We start from the raw sequence: 16,307 nt of genomic DNA, 5'->3' as shown, positions 1-16,307 counted from the left end.
AGCGGCGACGCACGATGCCAAGACGAATCTCGTTCTCCTCTTCTTCAGTCTCTTGCTGCGCCACACCATGTGGCAATATTATTACGATATCATCGAGCAGTGCTCAAGGGACGAGCCGCCGCGAGAACGTCGACGAAGTGGGTCTGTGCCCTTGGTGCAGGTGAGTGTCGGCCTGGTGGTCTGGCTCCAGTGTAAATACCCTGTAGATAGCCTCTTTCATCAGCGTTTTTCCACACGTAACATTCTGGTGGAGGTCAGCGATCCCCGTCCTCACCACAGAACTCCGGAGTGGTCGGTACATCAAGCTTGTCACCATGCCTCCCGGTGACGAGACAGCCTCTGCCACGACTTCGGCTTGTCCGACTGCTCCAATCATCATGGTTGCCGATCATCAAAGACGCCATCATCAAAGAATGCCGTTGCCTTGAACAAGCTAAGAGCCACCGTATCACACATCACATCACGCGGCTACCCAACACTGCTGCTACGTCGACATGTGAGGGTCGACCGCATCAGACCACCACCTGTGATGATGTAACCCGTATTGTTCACCGCGAGCTCGAGGCCGCCTGTTTCCCAGCTTTCTCCGCGACGCCTCCCGATCCACCAGCAACCACGATTGCGCCGATTCAGGCCGTCGTCAGACAGGAATTTGAGAATATGGGTCTCAACTCCGTGTGTTCGTCTCCACCCACGGTTCCTCAGTTCTCTATCAGCCCTCCTTGTCCCCGGCAGTCCTTTTCTGCCACATCTCGCCGCAACCCGTCCGAATGGCGTACTCCTGATGACAGGCCGATCTGCTTCCACTGCTGTCGCATCGGCCACGTCGCTCGTCACTGCCGCAACCGATGGCCACCACCTCCTCGGATATACACCGCCGCTCATTCCCGCCCCTTTGGACCTTCTGTTCCCTATGCCACCTGCCATGAACCCCTTGCCCCTGATGCTCCTGCCCCGAACCTGCACTACAGCCGCTCTCCCTCACGTCGACGCCATCAGTCTCGTTCGCCCCAACCCCGTCGCTTCTCTCCATCGCCTACCGCCTCCCGGATCCAGCCGAAAAACTAGGCACCGCAGCTTCTGGAGGTGAAGCTGCGTTGTCCACCCTGCCCTCAAATCCTCTGCTCAAGTTACACACAAACCAAAACCTTCTTGACGTTGACGTTGATGGCTACCCTGTCACGGCACTCATCAATACTGGTGTGCATCTTTCTATTAGGAGTGCTGCCTTCCGATGACGACTGAACAAGCTCCTCACCCCAGCGTCGGCACGCGTCGTCCGCATTGCGGATAGCGGTACTGTGCCTATCATCGGCATGTGTACGGCACATGTCGGCATCGCCGGCCGCCACTCTCCTGTCCTCTTCACTATGATTGCTCATTGCCCCCACGACCTCATTCTCGGCCTCGATTTTCTCTCCGCGCACTCTGCTCTTATTGACTGCTCTTCCAGTACCCTTCGCCTTGAGTGGCCGATTCTCGCAGAACCTTCTGACACACCCCAGTGCCGCCTGCGCCCCACCGGCTTTATTTGCCTGCCGCCAAAATCAATAGCCTATATTGAACTCTTGTCTTCCTCACCAGTCCCTGATGGCGAGTACCTCGTCACTCCTCTGCCCGACATTCCACTACAGTATGACGTTACCGTGGCTCACAGTATACTTACTATTACTGCGAACCGCACTTTCATGCCTATCTTTAACTTTGGATTGGCAAAGCAAATTCTACCGCAAGGTATTTGCCTTGCCAACGTAAATTGTCTCTGAGACCATCACGTGGCAACTTTATCGACCGATGCTTCTTGCGAGCTTAGCAGGCCCATCGTGCCAGCCTTGGCCGCCAATCCCAAGATGCAGAAAATGGTTGCGATGGACCTTTCTTCTGCGCAGGCTGAAGACCTTTACCAAGTATTAGCGTCCTACAGAGATATTTTCGACTTCAATGATCGCCCTTTAGGCCAGACGCTCGCGGTCAAGCATCGGATTCTTACTGGCGATGCTACTCCTATTCACCGACGACCGTATCAAGTTTCTGCGTCGGAACGCCGAGTAATTCAAAGTGAAGTCAACAAAATGCTAGACAAAAACATCATTGAGCCTTCTTCGAGTCCCTGGGCATCACCTGTAGTGTTGGTTAAGAAGAAGGATGGCATGTGGCGCTTCTGTGTAGACTACCGCCATCTGAACATTACTAAGAAGGACATCTACCCCCTCCCATGTATAGACGACGCCCTTGACTGCTTCCACGGTTCCAGCTATTTCTCTTCTACTGATCTTCGTTCTGGATACTGGCAGATTGCTGTTGACGATATGGACAGTGAAAAAACCGCGTTCATCACACCTGATAGCCTATACCAATTTAAAGTAATGCCGTTTGGATTATGCAACGCCCCTGCCACCTTTGAGCGTATGATGGACTCCTTGCTCCGTGGTTTCAAATGGTCCACATGTCTCTGCTACCTCGACGACGACGTCTTCTCGCCCACGTTCGACACTCACCTTGAGCGTCTAACAGCTATACTTGATGTATTTCGAAAGGCGAAGCTGCAACTTAACTCGTCCAAATGTCGTTTCGACCGCCGCCAAATTACTGTTCTGGGCCACCTCGTTGACGCTTCCGGAGTACAGCCTGATCCCGACAAAACTCGCGCTGTCCGAGACTTTCCGATTTCGAAGACAGCCGCAGACGTTCGAAGTTTTGTCGGGCTATACTCGTACTTTCGTCGTTTTGTTCAAGATTTTGCGGCAATTGCTAGACCCCTCACTAATCTTTTGAAGAAAGGCGTACAATTCTCGTGGGGTACTGCAGAAGCCGCCGCATTCTCTCGTCTCGTCACTCTTCTCTCCTCACCACCCATTCTCGCCCACTTCGACCCTGAGGCCCCTACAGAATTGCGTACAGGTGCCAGCGGTCATGGTGTAGGTGCCGTCTTAGCCCAGCGTCAGCATGGCCAGGATCGCGTTATTGCTTATGCGAGCCGTCTCCTCACACCATCAGAGCGCAACTATTCCATTACGGAACGAGAATGCCTTGCTGTAGTCTGGGCGGTTGCGAAGTTCCATCCTTACCTCTACGGTCGCCCTTTTTCCGTAGTCACTGACCATCATGCTCTCTGCTGGCTCTCATCCCTAAAAGATCCTACAGGCCGGCTTGGTAGATGGGCTTTGAGACTACAAGAATTTTCGTATTTCGTGGTCTACAAGTCTGGCCGTCTGCACCAAGACACTGACAGCTTGTCGCGTTACCCTGTTGACGACCCTGACTCCTCCAATATTACCAGTGCTGCTTATGTATTCTCTGTGTCGCAGCTGCTTCATTTCGCCGACAAGCAACGTCGTGACGCCTACATCAGAGCACTCATCGACCGTTTTGAACACCCTCCAGCCGACGCCACTCTACGCCTCTTCGTCCTCCGCGACAGTACTCTGTATTGTCGTAACCTTCATCCGAACGGCTCCGAGTTCCTACTTGTCATACCTGAACACCTCCGCTCAACCGTTCTAGAAGAGCTCCACGATGCACCAACGGCAGGACACCGCGGCGTATCTCGAACCTATGACCGTGTAAGTTGCCGTTTTTTCTGGCCAGGCCTTGCCCGTTCCGTACGACGTTACGTCGCCGCTTGTGAACTTTGCTAACGACGCAAGAAGCCTTCCCAGCCCCCCGCTGGTTACCTGCAGCCGCTCAACATCCCTGCCGAGCCCTTCCATTGTGTCGGCTTAGACCTTCTCGGCCCATTTCCGGAATCTACATCAGGAAACAAGTGGGTTGCCGTCGCGGCGGACTACGCGACCCGCTAAGCCGTAACCCATGCTCTTCCAACCAGTTGCGCAACTGATGTTGCAGACTTCCTCCTGCATGACATCATTTTGATTCATGGTGCTCCGCGTCAATTGCTAACAGACCGTGGCCGTACGTTCTTAGCCAAAGTCATTGACGACATCATGCGTGCCTGCTCAATACAGCATAAATTTACCACCTCCTACCACCCTCAAACGAACGGCCTCACTGAGCGTTTGAACTGCACCCTTACAGACATGCTATCTAAATACGTTTCAGACGACCACCGTGACTGGGACCAGGCTCTACCTTACATTACATTTGCATATAACTCTTCCCGTCTCGAAACAGCTGGCTTTTTGCCTTTTTACCTCTTGTATGGCCGTGAACCGACGCTACCACTGGACACTGTGCTTCCGTCCACCACAGCTTCAACTAGCGCTTATGCCCGTAATGCTATCGCCCATGCTGACCATGCTCGCCAACTTGCGCACACTCGTCTACAAGTCTCTCAAGGCAAACAAAAGCAACGCTACGACCTCTGTCACCATGATGTCCATTTTGTGCCCGGCACCCTCGTGTTGCTTTGGTCACCATCGCGTAAAGTTGGCCTTTGTGAAAAACTGCTTTCCTGCTACACAGGCCCATATCGCGTGCTTCGCCAAGTAACCGATGTCACCTACGAAATCGCTCTAGCCACGCCCACTACGTCCTCCGCCGTGACAACCAGTGACATTGTCCACGTCAGCCGACTCAAACCATACAACTCTCCATGCGCCTTGGATATTTAACAGCACCGTGACGGCGCTTTTGCCGCCGGGGGGGTAGTATTACGATATCATCGAGCGATGCTCAAGGGACGAGCCGCTGCGAGAACGACAACGAAGTGGGTCTGTGCCCTTGGCGCAGGTGAGTGTCGGCCTGGTGGTCTGGCTCCAGTGTAAATACCCTGTAGATAGCCTTTCATCTGTGTTTTTCCACACGTAACAATATGGTACTATCGAAGTTGTAGTGCAAAGTTTTGCTCTTTTATTTTTAAACCTAGAATGATATAGCGTGCCCACAACGCCAAAAGCACAATCGAATGGTAGGCAACTTGCAACACAGTGCCCGCCCTCTTCTGTACGTAGATGTGGTCGTACCACTCACTAGATCTGGCTGTAAAAAAATGCTTATCTCCACTGTTAACTTGGCTGCAACAAGTCTGGCCTGCAAACAAGAAGACACATGACAGTGCGCTGTATAGTTTCTGTTTGGCCCCGTTTTTAGTGCTGCTTCTTTTTCCAAGTCATGTACCAGCTAGGTCATCAACATACATTATATAAATGTATCAATTCATATCAAAGAAAAATACTAATTGTATCAAAGAAAAATACTAAAATCCCTTGGATGAACCGAGATATACTACATCTTTCACGTCATGTTCGCAGGCTTCGACGCTTGAAGGACTCCCATAACCCCGTACACACTGCTAGGTTAGCTAAGGCGAAGGAGGATCTTTGTACAAAAACCAAATCAGCCAAAGATTTTTTTTATAGCGTGCAGCTACCGCTTCTGTTGAAAAGTAACCCGCGTAAATTCTGGGGATCCATTCTTCCTCGTGACACCTCTTGTACATCCTTATGTGTGAAGAACGAAATGACTAGTGATTCACTATTAATCTCGAACGCCTTCAACGCATACTTTAAGTCCGGTTTTACTTGCGATAATCATGTTGTTCCTCCTTTTCCAAACATTCATCCGACTTGCCCCATTAATGATGTCTTGGTTAGCGCAGAAGGTGTCTTAAACCTCATACTAAATCTTGATACAAAGAAAAGTGAAGGGCCTGATGGAATCCCGAATTTGTTTCTCGTTCGGTATGCCTTATGGACTTCACGATACCTCACTCTTATCTTCAATAAATCGCTAACTTCCGGCATAGTACCTTCATCATGGAAGATGGCTAAGGTGCTTCCGTTACATAAGTCAGGTAGTAAGCAGCATCTTTCTAACTACCGGCCAATATCTTTAACACCATATTCATGCAAAATACTAGAGCATATAATATACAAACACATCATGGAATTCCTTGAATCAAATAACATTCTCTCTAATGTGCAACATGGATTCAGACGCGGTTTTAGCACCATAACACAACTTGTCGAGTTCACGCATGACATAGCTTCTAACCTGGATAAGGGATTTCAAATTGACGCTATATTCATAGATTTTTCCAAAGCTTTCGATACCGTACTTCACTCAAAACTACTGTCCAAACTAAATGCCATTCTTAACAACCCTCAATTAGTGAACTGGATAGAAAGTTTTTTGTCTCACCGCACTCAATTCGTAAGCTTTAACTCCATTAATTCTTCGGTGGTGGATGTGTCATCGGGCGTCCCTCAAGGCTCGGTCCTAGGACCTCTACTTTTCTTACTATTTATTAATGATTTGCCACACGAGATATCATCTAAAATTCGAATGTATGCAGATGACTGCGTATTGTATGACATCATTTCATCTCCCTCTGAGCATGTTCGCCTTAGTGAATCATTCCTCAGATTTGCTAAATGGTGTGAAACATGGCAAATGAATATTAACTTCCGTAAGACTGTCGTTATGTCCTTCTCTAATAAAGCTAACCCGTTCCTTTTCAGCTACGGATTTAATGATAATTTAATTCAACGGGTTTCTGAATATAAATATCTTGGTCTCACGCTCACCACTAACCTGTCCTGGTCAAAGCACATTGATTCCATTACGACTAAAGCTCTACAAAAACTCGGTTATTTACGTCATACTCTGTCTAATTCTCCGCGCGACACTAAATTACTGTTATATAAAACTATTATTCGCCCTATACTTGAGTATGGTAGTATCGTTTGGAATCCCTACAAGCAGTACGAAATAGACAGAGTTGAGGCCATACAAAGGAAAGCGATCAGATTTGTCTACCGACGTTATGACCACCAGTTCTCGCCATCGTCAGTCATGTCTTCACTCAACCTGACATCTCTCGCCGAACAGCGACACGTTCATTCCTTAAAATTTTTTCATGGCATTATTCACTCATCTTGTCGCCTCTCCAGTAATGAATATATCACCTTTGCAAAAATCTCTTCTAGTAGGAGACATCACGCGCTTAACATTACACCATTTTTTGCACGCACTAATACTTTTAAGTATAGTTTTTTCCCTAAAACAATTGAAGCCTGGAATTCGCTACCAGGAACCAACTGTTCTCTCCCATTAAATGAATTCTTGTCTGTACTCCCTCAACACTGCGCCTAAACTTTCTTTGTTGCCTATTGTATTTCTTTCATGTATTGTATTATCCACTCCTGCTATAGCCCCAGCAGGGGCTGCAGTATGTGTAAATAAAAATAAAATAAAATATTCGAAATTTTTTTTTGTTTAATATCATCATTTTCAAAAATAGCATAAGGATGCTAGTATCACTTGATGTGAAGTGGCTGCATGCCATAGCAATGCAAAGCTTCTGTCATAAGTTAAGTGTTGTTTCGCAACACAAGAACGTGCATCCTCATTGTTAAAGTATTATTGACCAGGGAGTGCTAGCAGTTTGTCTAACCCTCCATATATTTATGTAGGTTGTATAGAGAGAGAGGTGATGGAGGAGGAGGAGTGGTAGTTGTCAGCAGGAACCGTACTCCTTGCACCAAATGGGCACAAGGAGTGTGCCGCTTTCGGAAAGAAAAGCAGAACGGTGTTGCTTAGTGCCTGTGGCAGGCAGAACATTGCAGCCGCACCCAAGGCACGCCTCTGCCTCTGCCCGGATTGCGTTAACCATAACTGTTAAGGGTGGATCCGTGCTAAACATTACACACGCAGAGAAAGATGGGACGAGCTCGTGCCTGAAAGTTTGGGGCATTGTGCCTTCCTACCAGGCCATCATGTAGTTGGAGAGCTTCTCATTTCTGGTACCTTATCAAATCGTCGACCACGCTGCGTGGAAGAGCAGCATTCTGAAAATATTGCAACTTGCTTGTTTAGAAAATGCATAGTAAGTCACCCCCTCTCCCCCTCCTTTTTTTCTTTCTCGTGTCTCTGACTTCCATTATGTAAATAAACTTGAGGAGAGCTTGACGATGCGCATAAAAGGCGTCAAGAATGAAGGTGGCAAAAAATTATGTACATAGGGAGAGCGTCTCATCACTACCAGATCCCTCAACTTCAGACGGCTGTAGCCAGTCGCTTAGCTGAAGGTGCGCCTACCTTGTCGTAACACATGCTGCTTGCTGCTGAAAACCCCTCCTAACAAAATGTCTCTGCAGTCTTCAGAACAGCCGGGTGTCAGGAGACAGAACACTTTCCAATGTTTCGGAGTTACTAACCCTTACTTTGCTTTGAAATGAAGATGCCGTAGTTTGGACAAAGGCTTCTAACACAAAAAGTAGCCTTACTTTGGGCTGTCTGCCTCATCAATTCAAAATCTGATCAAATAATGATATGTTTCATGGGATGAGGACTACATAATACCATGTTCGCAAGTTCCCCCCAAACATCTCTTCAACGAAGTCACACAGCAGGTCACTGAAAGTGAGCGAAACTTGCATGATATTATACTATTGAAGTTGTAGCGCAAGGGGTCGTTCCTGCAGGGAGTCTACCAACAAGGAAAACTGGGAAAACCGGGAATTCTCAGGGATTTTGCATAGTATGGAAATACGCAGGGAAACCTCAAGGAATTTGGGCTTATATCAGGGAAAATTAGCTGCAATTTTATTGAAAGGGAACAAAAGTTGCAGTAATGCTGGCTTGAGTTACAGAGAGGAAGCATAACGAAACGTCATTGACACTGTGTCATCGGCTGGAGGAATGGCCTATGTCCAGTCAACGACCGACTTTCCGGACGCCCGATAATTCGGACGGCTTCGCGGCACCACCACGTACCCCATAGAACCTATGTATCAGAACGTCTGAACTTTCGGACACAAGAACCCTTCGCAGTCTGCTTTTCCTGACTTTTTGCCTTGACTGCAGGTCCAAAGTGGCATTAATCGAAACCACCACCGCCGCCATTTTGATTATCTTGGCGCCTCAAACCTGCGCTCTCGCACGCAGATCCGCTGGCAGCTGTAGCCACCACCGCGCCAACGCTAGGCCGAGCTGCTTCGACGTTCGCTATTAAGCTTCTTGCCGTTCGGTGCCGTGTTTTTCATTGAAAGAATTCGCCGCTGCCAGCAATGGCACCGACTCCGCCTTTGTCATCCTCGCAATTGGCTTCAAAGCTCGGAAAAAACAGCGCGTTGCATAATACCGGTTACCGAAAGTTAGCTTTGCCTCAATACAGCAATGATACGCGGTGAAGTATATGTGAAGTATTGCTGTGAAGCTTAAGCGTGGGAAGGGGCAATTGTCACGGGACACAGTATGTATTCCTTAGCTATAGTACATGTGTGCGCCCGCCATCTCCTGTCACCTTCAGAGTTTTTTCAGACATGCCTGTGGCGATTTGCACCCTTAAGGGCAGTAAAAGGCGTGCATTCATTTTTTTTTTTTTTCGGACTGCCTGATTTTTCAGACGTTCACTGTTCAACTGACCAAGAGGATGCTTCAAATGGTCTATGGGGCTGAAGGAGGATGAGAACAGAAAGGACCGATGCATTGAGGAATGAATGGGAAAGGAATTGTGCTGCTGCTTCTTTGAAGGAGCTTGAGCTCAAAAAATTATGCGTGGCTCTGCTATTGCAAACACCAGAGACCAGTGGAGCTGGAGAAGGCCAGTAAAGTAGTGCCAAACCGCACACAATATACACGAGCGCCGGCAATGCATCCCTACGGTGTCTGCGATTCGCATGGCCAATGTCGTAGTAGACGCCGCGATTGTCTCCACTCTGTACGGAGCGGCGCGCGAGAAGGACATCGAGGCACCCTGGCAGCTGCCGGAGAACGCTCCTCCTGCCTCGCCTAACCCCCCTGCCTTGCGTGCCACAGGAAAGGGCATGCATCTGGGCCGCTGCTCCTTCTCCCCCACTAGGCTCCACCCACCCTTGTCGCGTCATTATGTTGCGCGATGCTTTTTTTATACTCTTATTTCACTTTCTCTCAGCTCTTCCTCGTCTAGCTAGCTGCGAATGTCAAGAGAAACCCAGCTAGCTTCTAACAGCTCCACTGTAAAAACAAAGTGTTGGCTGATGCCGAGATGCAGGTGTCCCTCATCTAAACCAAAATAAACTCTTTAAAGCAGTGACACACAATACTGAGGCATTGTGCATGGGCTGAGCATACATCAGAACAGTTGAGATTGAGTTTCCAGCTTGTGACACTTGGGACAAAGTTCTGTCCTCATACCGATGCACTTGCTTTCAGTATATAGAAATGACACATATTCAAAAATATTTGCTTCTATATGCATCTTTTTTTATTCGTACTTGAAAATGTTCGACTCGAATCGCAATGGGCTTTACCTTTTTTTTTCGTATTTGCAAGGGCTTTGCCACTTTTATGAACATATTTTATTCGCCCTGCATTTTACTAATGCCACCCTTCTGTTTTCTTATTGAATAAAATAAACAGTACTCTTCACTAATGAAGCTAGATTAAATCGCTTTTTTTGTTTTTTAACCTGCTTACTAGAGAGTGACAGCATTGGGCAACATGGTGTCAGCCCGTCTTGACGTAAAACAGAGTTCCGTGTCAGTCAGTGAATTTTGCAAAGGCACTCGGGGAAAACCTGGAAAACTTCGGGAATTTGGAAATGTCAGCTTATTAGACACCCTGTCCTGTACTTTAAATGTAGAAGAATATAGCATGCCTACAATGCCGGAAACACAATTGAGTAATGGGCAACTTGCAAAATAGTGCCCACCCTCTTCTGTACATACCCGTGGCCGAACCACTCGCTAGAAGATCTGGTTGGAAAACAATGCTTATCTCTGCTGTTACCTGGGCTGCAACAAGTCTTTTTGCTTTGCCTTTCCTTCTAGTGCCTTTCTTTCTCTTTACATTGTGGGGTCTCACATGTGCCCTTGGGACAAAAGTACGACAGTACACTATTGCAAACAATCAAAAGGGAATTTATTGTGCCTTTCATACGCTAATGCCTCCTAGCCAAACTACTATCCACAGAACATGCCAGTGGCTGCGCGACAAATCGAAGAAGTCTGATTCACCTCGACTGGTTAGCAAGTGAATATGTTCGCTCCCATGTTGGACACCAATGCCTAATCATTCGCTTGTACTGCCACGCGAACGGCATTGTGTTTGAACAATTGTGCTCATCCATCCTTTCTCGAGATGCCTCTCGAAGGACCATCTCGAAGCCTTTCTCGAGATGGTCCCGCGAACAGTCGGTGAGCGTGCGAGATGACCTCACAGCTCGCCGACCTCAAGACAAAGAGGGAGAGCCTATTCCCTTTCATGCCCCAGTAAACCTTTCACTAGGTGGCGTTTGCAGCACAACACTCACACCATCTCTTGTAATATGCTTCAACCACACCAACCACTGCCAGCGGAGAAGCCAGACTACAGGAGACGCGAGAGCCATGTTGAAAATAACGACATCAGGGTACGTGTGAGAGTCGAGCATCCCCTCAACATTTTCTGCGTCAAGTAGTGAGTAAAGAAAACAGTCTTTTTTCCGTTCACAAAGAATGGATAGAGAGCAAGTTTTTATGGAGCGTTTGCAAAAATAGGATTCGCCTTACCCAACTGTTTGGCAATTTATGTAGTATTTCATTTATTTCATGTGTACTGCCAATCCCAGCGTGGATTTTAGCTCATCTCCCCATACTATATTCCTCCTTCTAAGTGCGGTGTCTAAAGGGGAGGATTGTGAACTCAAAGGCTTAAGAATTTCTGAGAAAATTTTGTTGTCCTCATGGTTCTCAACCCCACACCTAACCGCCAAGAAATGTATTATTGCAATTCAATTGCTTCTGCCATCACTGAAAACTAGACGAGTAGTGAGGTTTGCAGTGGTAAAGATGAAGCTGTTGAGTAGTAAGAATTCTGTGGATGAGAATATTGTGCCTGGAAAATACATGTCTCGTGCATGGGCAGTATATACCGTATATACTCGTGTAAGAGCCGCACCTCCTTTGCACTATTTTGACGAGGTGTGGCCCTTTCACAAGACCGAACCATTTGGTTCTTGTACACTTGCACAACCCCCGCTTCCCCGGATGTACCATTGCATCAGAGGCCAATGCACAGCTCTCGCCATCTAGTAGCGGCACGTGGAAGTGCGCAGCGCTTTCAAATTCACCAATGCTCGCTCATGGCATCAGGGCACCAAATGCGATTGCTTCTCGGTTGGTAAAAAACTACATTTTTTCCCAATTTTGCTGCTGCTAAGTTGGGGCTGTGGCCCTTACATGGGTGCAGCCCTTACACGAGCCTATACAGTGTCTGCAAAGGGTGCACCACGATGGGCTATGTTGTTCACTATGGGTTTGCAAACGCTGCTGCGTATCTGCAGAGGGTGGGCCACAATGGTTTATGTTGGTCACTAAAGGTTTGCAAATGGTGCTGCTTATATAAATGCTGGGAAAAACAAACTGCTAAAAACGAAGCTATATTCGTGGACAACTTTTTGTGGCTATGAAGGGAAAGCTACGGAGGCGGAGCTTCTGCACATATGTTACCGCGCCAAGTAGTCCACCTGCGTTTGACAGTGCTTTTGGTTTCTCGGAACAACAGTGAGTCAACGCAGCTTCCACGTGCGACAGTTTCACATTTGCCCAGATTCGGAATGGAAAAGCTGTAAAATAAGTAAACCTTTACATTCAGTGGTGTGCTTTGTCTTATTTAACTGTTGCTAAGAAGGTGTGTATGTTTTCTCTTCCCCAGCTTAAACTGATGGGGATGAAAACGTGGGACTCTTTTCAGAAGCACTCTCACTTGTACATGCTTTGCTTCTGTAGCTTTCTCTTCATAGCCACAGAAAGTTGTCTGCAAGTATAAACAAAAAGACACAAGACAGTGCGCTGTCTAGTTTTTGTTTGGTCCCATTTTTAGAGCCATTCGCTTTTCTGAGTCCTGTACAAACTAGGTCATCAATATACAGTAGATTCCCTTTAAGACGAACTGGAAGAGACAATGAAAATTTGTTCATCTTATCAGAACAATTGGCAACATGACCAGGCACATCCAAATGTCTTACTTCAAAACGGTAAATGAAGTTGACTTACAAAGGGGGAAAATGACATAAAAAGCATTTATTTAGCTGAGCTTAATAGAAAACTTAATAGAAAAAGGAGAAACGAGGTGAAGCGTCGGGAAGGAGGAAGGTAGACGAAGGCGCGTTTGGTTGACCTCCTCGCTCAACTCGTGATAACATCGTCCTCATGCGCTGTATGCTGTGTGTGCCAGTCAAAGCGTGCGACGGTGAGCCAACGATGGCAGCTCAATTGTGCGGGGAGGATGTGCGCCGTCTTCCGTCGTGCTCATGGCACTGGTAGAGGGGAGGCAGGGGGCTGTTGTACTTCGGCCACGTGTGGTCATGCAGGCTTTATCTTAAAAGTGATCTGCTTTGGTTGCAAAGTCTAGGTGAGCCGATGGCTCTTAGCTTTTGCATGCACTGTGTTCTCACTGCTCAGTTTGTGTTGAAGCAATAGACAGCACGAAGGTCACTTTGCTCGCTGCTGCTGCCGCGATTCCTCACGCCAACGTTTTCACAGCGAGCGTCCGCGGTCATTGAGTGTGATGTGTTCATGTTTGCCTGTGTGTGCTGACACCATGCTTGTTAATTTAGTTAGTAAGCGAATGCTTACAAGGGAGCGTTCTACTTCGGTGACTGCTGCATATGGCGCAGCCGCATGAGCCCTGTCTTGAATACGATCTGCGATCCAGACAGTGTAAACGTTCAGGCGCACTGAGGGCCGATAGCTTCGTGTGCGCTATAGCACCTATACGCCTGCACGTCACCGTCGTTCACAAAGTGAAATATCACTTTAAGTTCTTTTTGTTTCCTCCTCTTGTTTTCGCCTCTCTCCACGGGTTATGTGTGCCGCAGACTTTCAGTAAGGTGCATCAATTTGTAAACGAAATGGTATAGTCTTTTTTTCAAATATTTTTTCAAATGTTTTTTTTAATATCATCATTTTTTAAAAATAGCATAAGGAAGATAGCATCTTTTGATGCAAAGTGGATGCGCACTTCTTAGCAATGGAAAAACTTTTGTAAGAAGTTAAGTGAAGTGTTTCGGCAACATAAAAATGTTCATCCTCGTTATATACATGCACTAACGCACACTCGGACCTCATTATAATGAAGTTGGAGGGAGACCCAAAATTACTTCGTTGTATCCATTGTTGCCATTTTCTGCAATACTGGGTCTGTTCAATTTGCCTGCACCGCAGTGAACCAATTCACAGCACTTAACGAGAAATTCAGAAATTGTGCAGCTTGATTCCTGAGGTGCAGGCCCAGTGAAACACTCGAAACAAATGGAAAGGTGCAGACCCGATGCTGGTGTTACATCAGACCAATATGCTTGGAGTGCGTAAGTTTGAGAGGTTCTGACCTACAGGTATGATCGGCTTCTGGGGCGTAAATACACGCCACACTTGCATACAGAAATCAGACGTGTGTAAGTGAGGTTTTAACAATGCTTGTGCCCGAGTGCTGCGTCATGTGCTATGTCATCTGCTACGCCACTGATTTGCACCTGTAAGCCTGCACCAAATCGGCACCAACAATGGAGTGGGTGCAGCAAAATTATGAACCAGCCTTGCACCTTCCCTGCACCTTTTGAAACGAATGGCAGGGTGCAGCGCCTCATGAACTGGTTCAGGTGGTGCAGGCAAATCAAACATACCTATTATATGCCCGAAGGGGTGCACAATTGTAAACATGGCAATTAGAAGATGGTTTTGTGGCCCGCAAAACACTACACCGCTATGCATGCAATCAAATTTGAATAAAACAAAAGAATCATCGGCGTTTGCAACACGTGATTTATTAGCACCAAACGCGATAGCTGTTAGGTTGCTACCTTCTGTTCCATTGGGATCGTCTTTTGCATCTGCTTTCCACTTGGCCCGTCGTGGTCGAGCAGCACGTGGCACACAACACAGCGTTTCACTGTGTGAGAGGAGGCAAGAGAACTTCGTCGTGCCGGTTTGGTTTAGGCAAAATTGCACCAATGACAATGCTATTTCAGAGGGTATGCTCAGCTGCCAGCTCGCGCGTCGCGTCGCTGGGAGAGGGAGAAGTGAACGCGACAGCCTTTAAATAGCTGCCTGGGTGTGACCTCCGAGGTTGCACCGGGGAGGTCTCCGAGGCCAAGCCCAGCTGCGGCTGCCTGTGCAACATGCTGCAGAAAAAGCAAGAAGTCCATGCACTAGTCTCGCACTACAGTGTGAAGCCACGCAGCATAGTGAGACTTGCGCAGGCTTGTGCGTGACCCGCGAGATTGTGGCAGGGAGGCCTCTGAGGCCAGGTCCAGCTGCAGCTGCCCGTGCAGTGCACCATAGAGAAAGCTAGAAGTGAATGTACCAATGTAATGTCACACCACTGTGAGCAGCCACGCAACATGGCGGGACTCTCGCAGGCTTGCGCATGACCTCCGAGATTGTGCCGGCGAGATCTCAGAGGCCGCACCTAGCTGCGCCTTCCTGCGCGGCGCGCTGCGTAGAAATGGTTCGACTAATCTTTCGCACCACCGTGTGTAGCCGCGCAGCTTGACACGACTCATACTTGCCTGACTCGTGCTGCCAGGCACGTGCAAGAGACATATGTCAGTGGAGAAGTGCGATAGTGAGCTCCTGCCTGTGTGTATTCATACAGCAGCACACCTGATTCCTTGCAACACCATACAGATGGTGCTCGCCTTCGTGCGTGGCGTTCGCTGCTAGTATTTCCCGGTAAACATAACGGTTACATAAGCTGCAGTTGCCAGGAAGCGTGAGATGCAGTCGGGGATATTTGAATGCTGTTGCTTTCCACTATTAAAGACGAGGCTTAAGCGTCCTCCAAATTTTCAATGCAGGAAGTTTTGAACTGCCGCGGCGAATGAGTGCCGAACTCCACAGAGACCAATGTACTCGATGTGCAACGGTCGGGTATCTTTTGGTTTCGGAGGCGAATCTACTAGCTCGTTATATCTATTGGCAGGATAATTTCATTTCGTTAAAATGAGGTTTTAGATATATACATCTCTAGGGGAATTTCTAGGGGAATTTTATTCACTTCGGTGTGTCCATTATTTCGTTATATCGAGGTTTTAGTGTATAACTTCAAGGTTAATTTATCTGTGGTTGCCGCAAGGTTATAATAAAAAAATTCATGCACTTTTTGAGAAACAACTGTTTATTGTCGATGTTTCGGCTGGAGGCTGACCTTTCTCAATTTCTCAAGACCGGCGAAGCTGTTTAATGGTAAAAACACATTGTTCTGTTAATCTGCTCTTTCTGCTAGTCTTGAGAAAGGTCAATCTGCGGCCAAAATGTCGACAATAAAAAGCTTTTCTTCTTTTTTTTTTTTCTCCAAGAAGTGCATCGACTTTTCCATTATTTGTATACATACGTACATAGAGAGAGAGAGCTGGGGGGTGAGGGGTAGTAGCCAGCGGAGAAATC

The 16,307-nt window shown here is 47.6% G+C and overlaps 1 protein-coding gene across 3 annotated transcripts in view; it reads left to right on the top strand.

The window, feature by feature from the left end:
* The window catches only part of LOC139054096 (targeting protein for Xklp2 homolog), a 94,547-nt gene that overhangs the window by 66,817 nt on the left and 11,423 nt on the right, over window positions 1-16,307 (top strand). The window lies entirely within an intron of this gene.

The sequence above is a fragment of the Dermacentor albipictus genome, chromosome 1 (assembly GCF_038994185.2).
Source record: "Dermacentor albipictus isolate Rhodes 1998 colony chromosome 1, USDA_Dalb.pri_finalv2, whole genome shotgun sequence".
NCBI lineage: Eukaryota > Metazoa > Arthropoda > Arachnida > Ixodida > Ixodidae > Dermacentor > Dermacentor albipictus.
The sequence above is the reverse complement of the archived record's forward strand: the minus strand, read 5'-3'. Positions and strand labels throughout refer to the sequence as shown.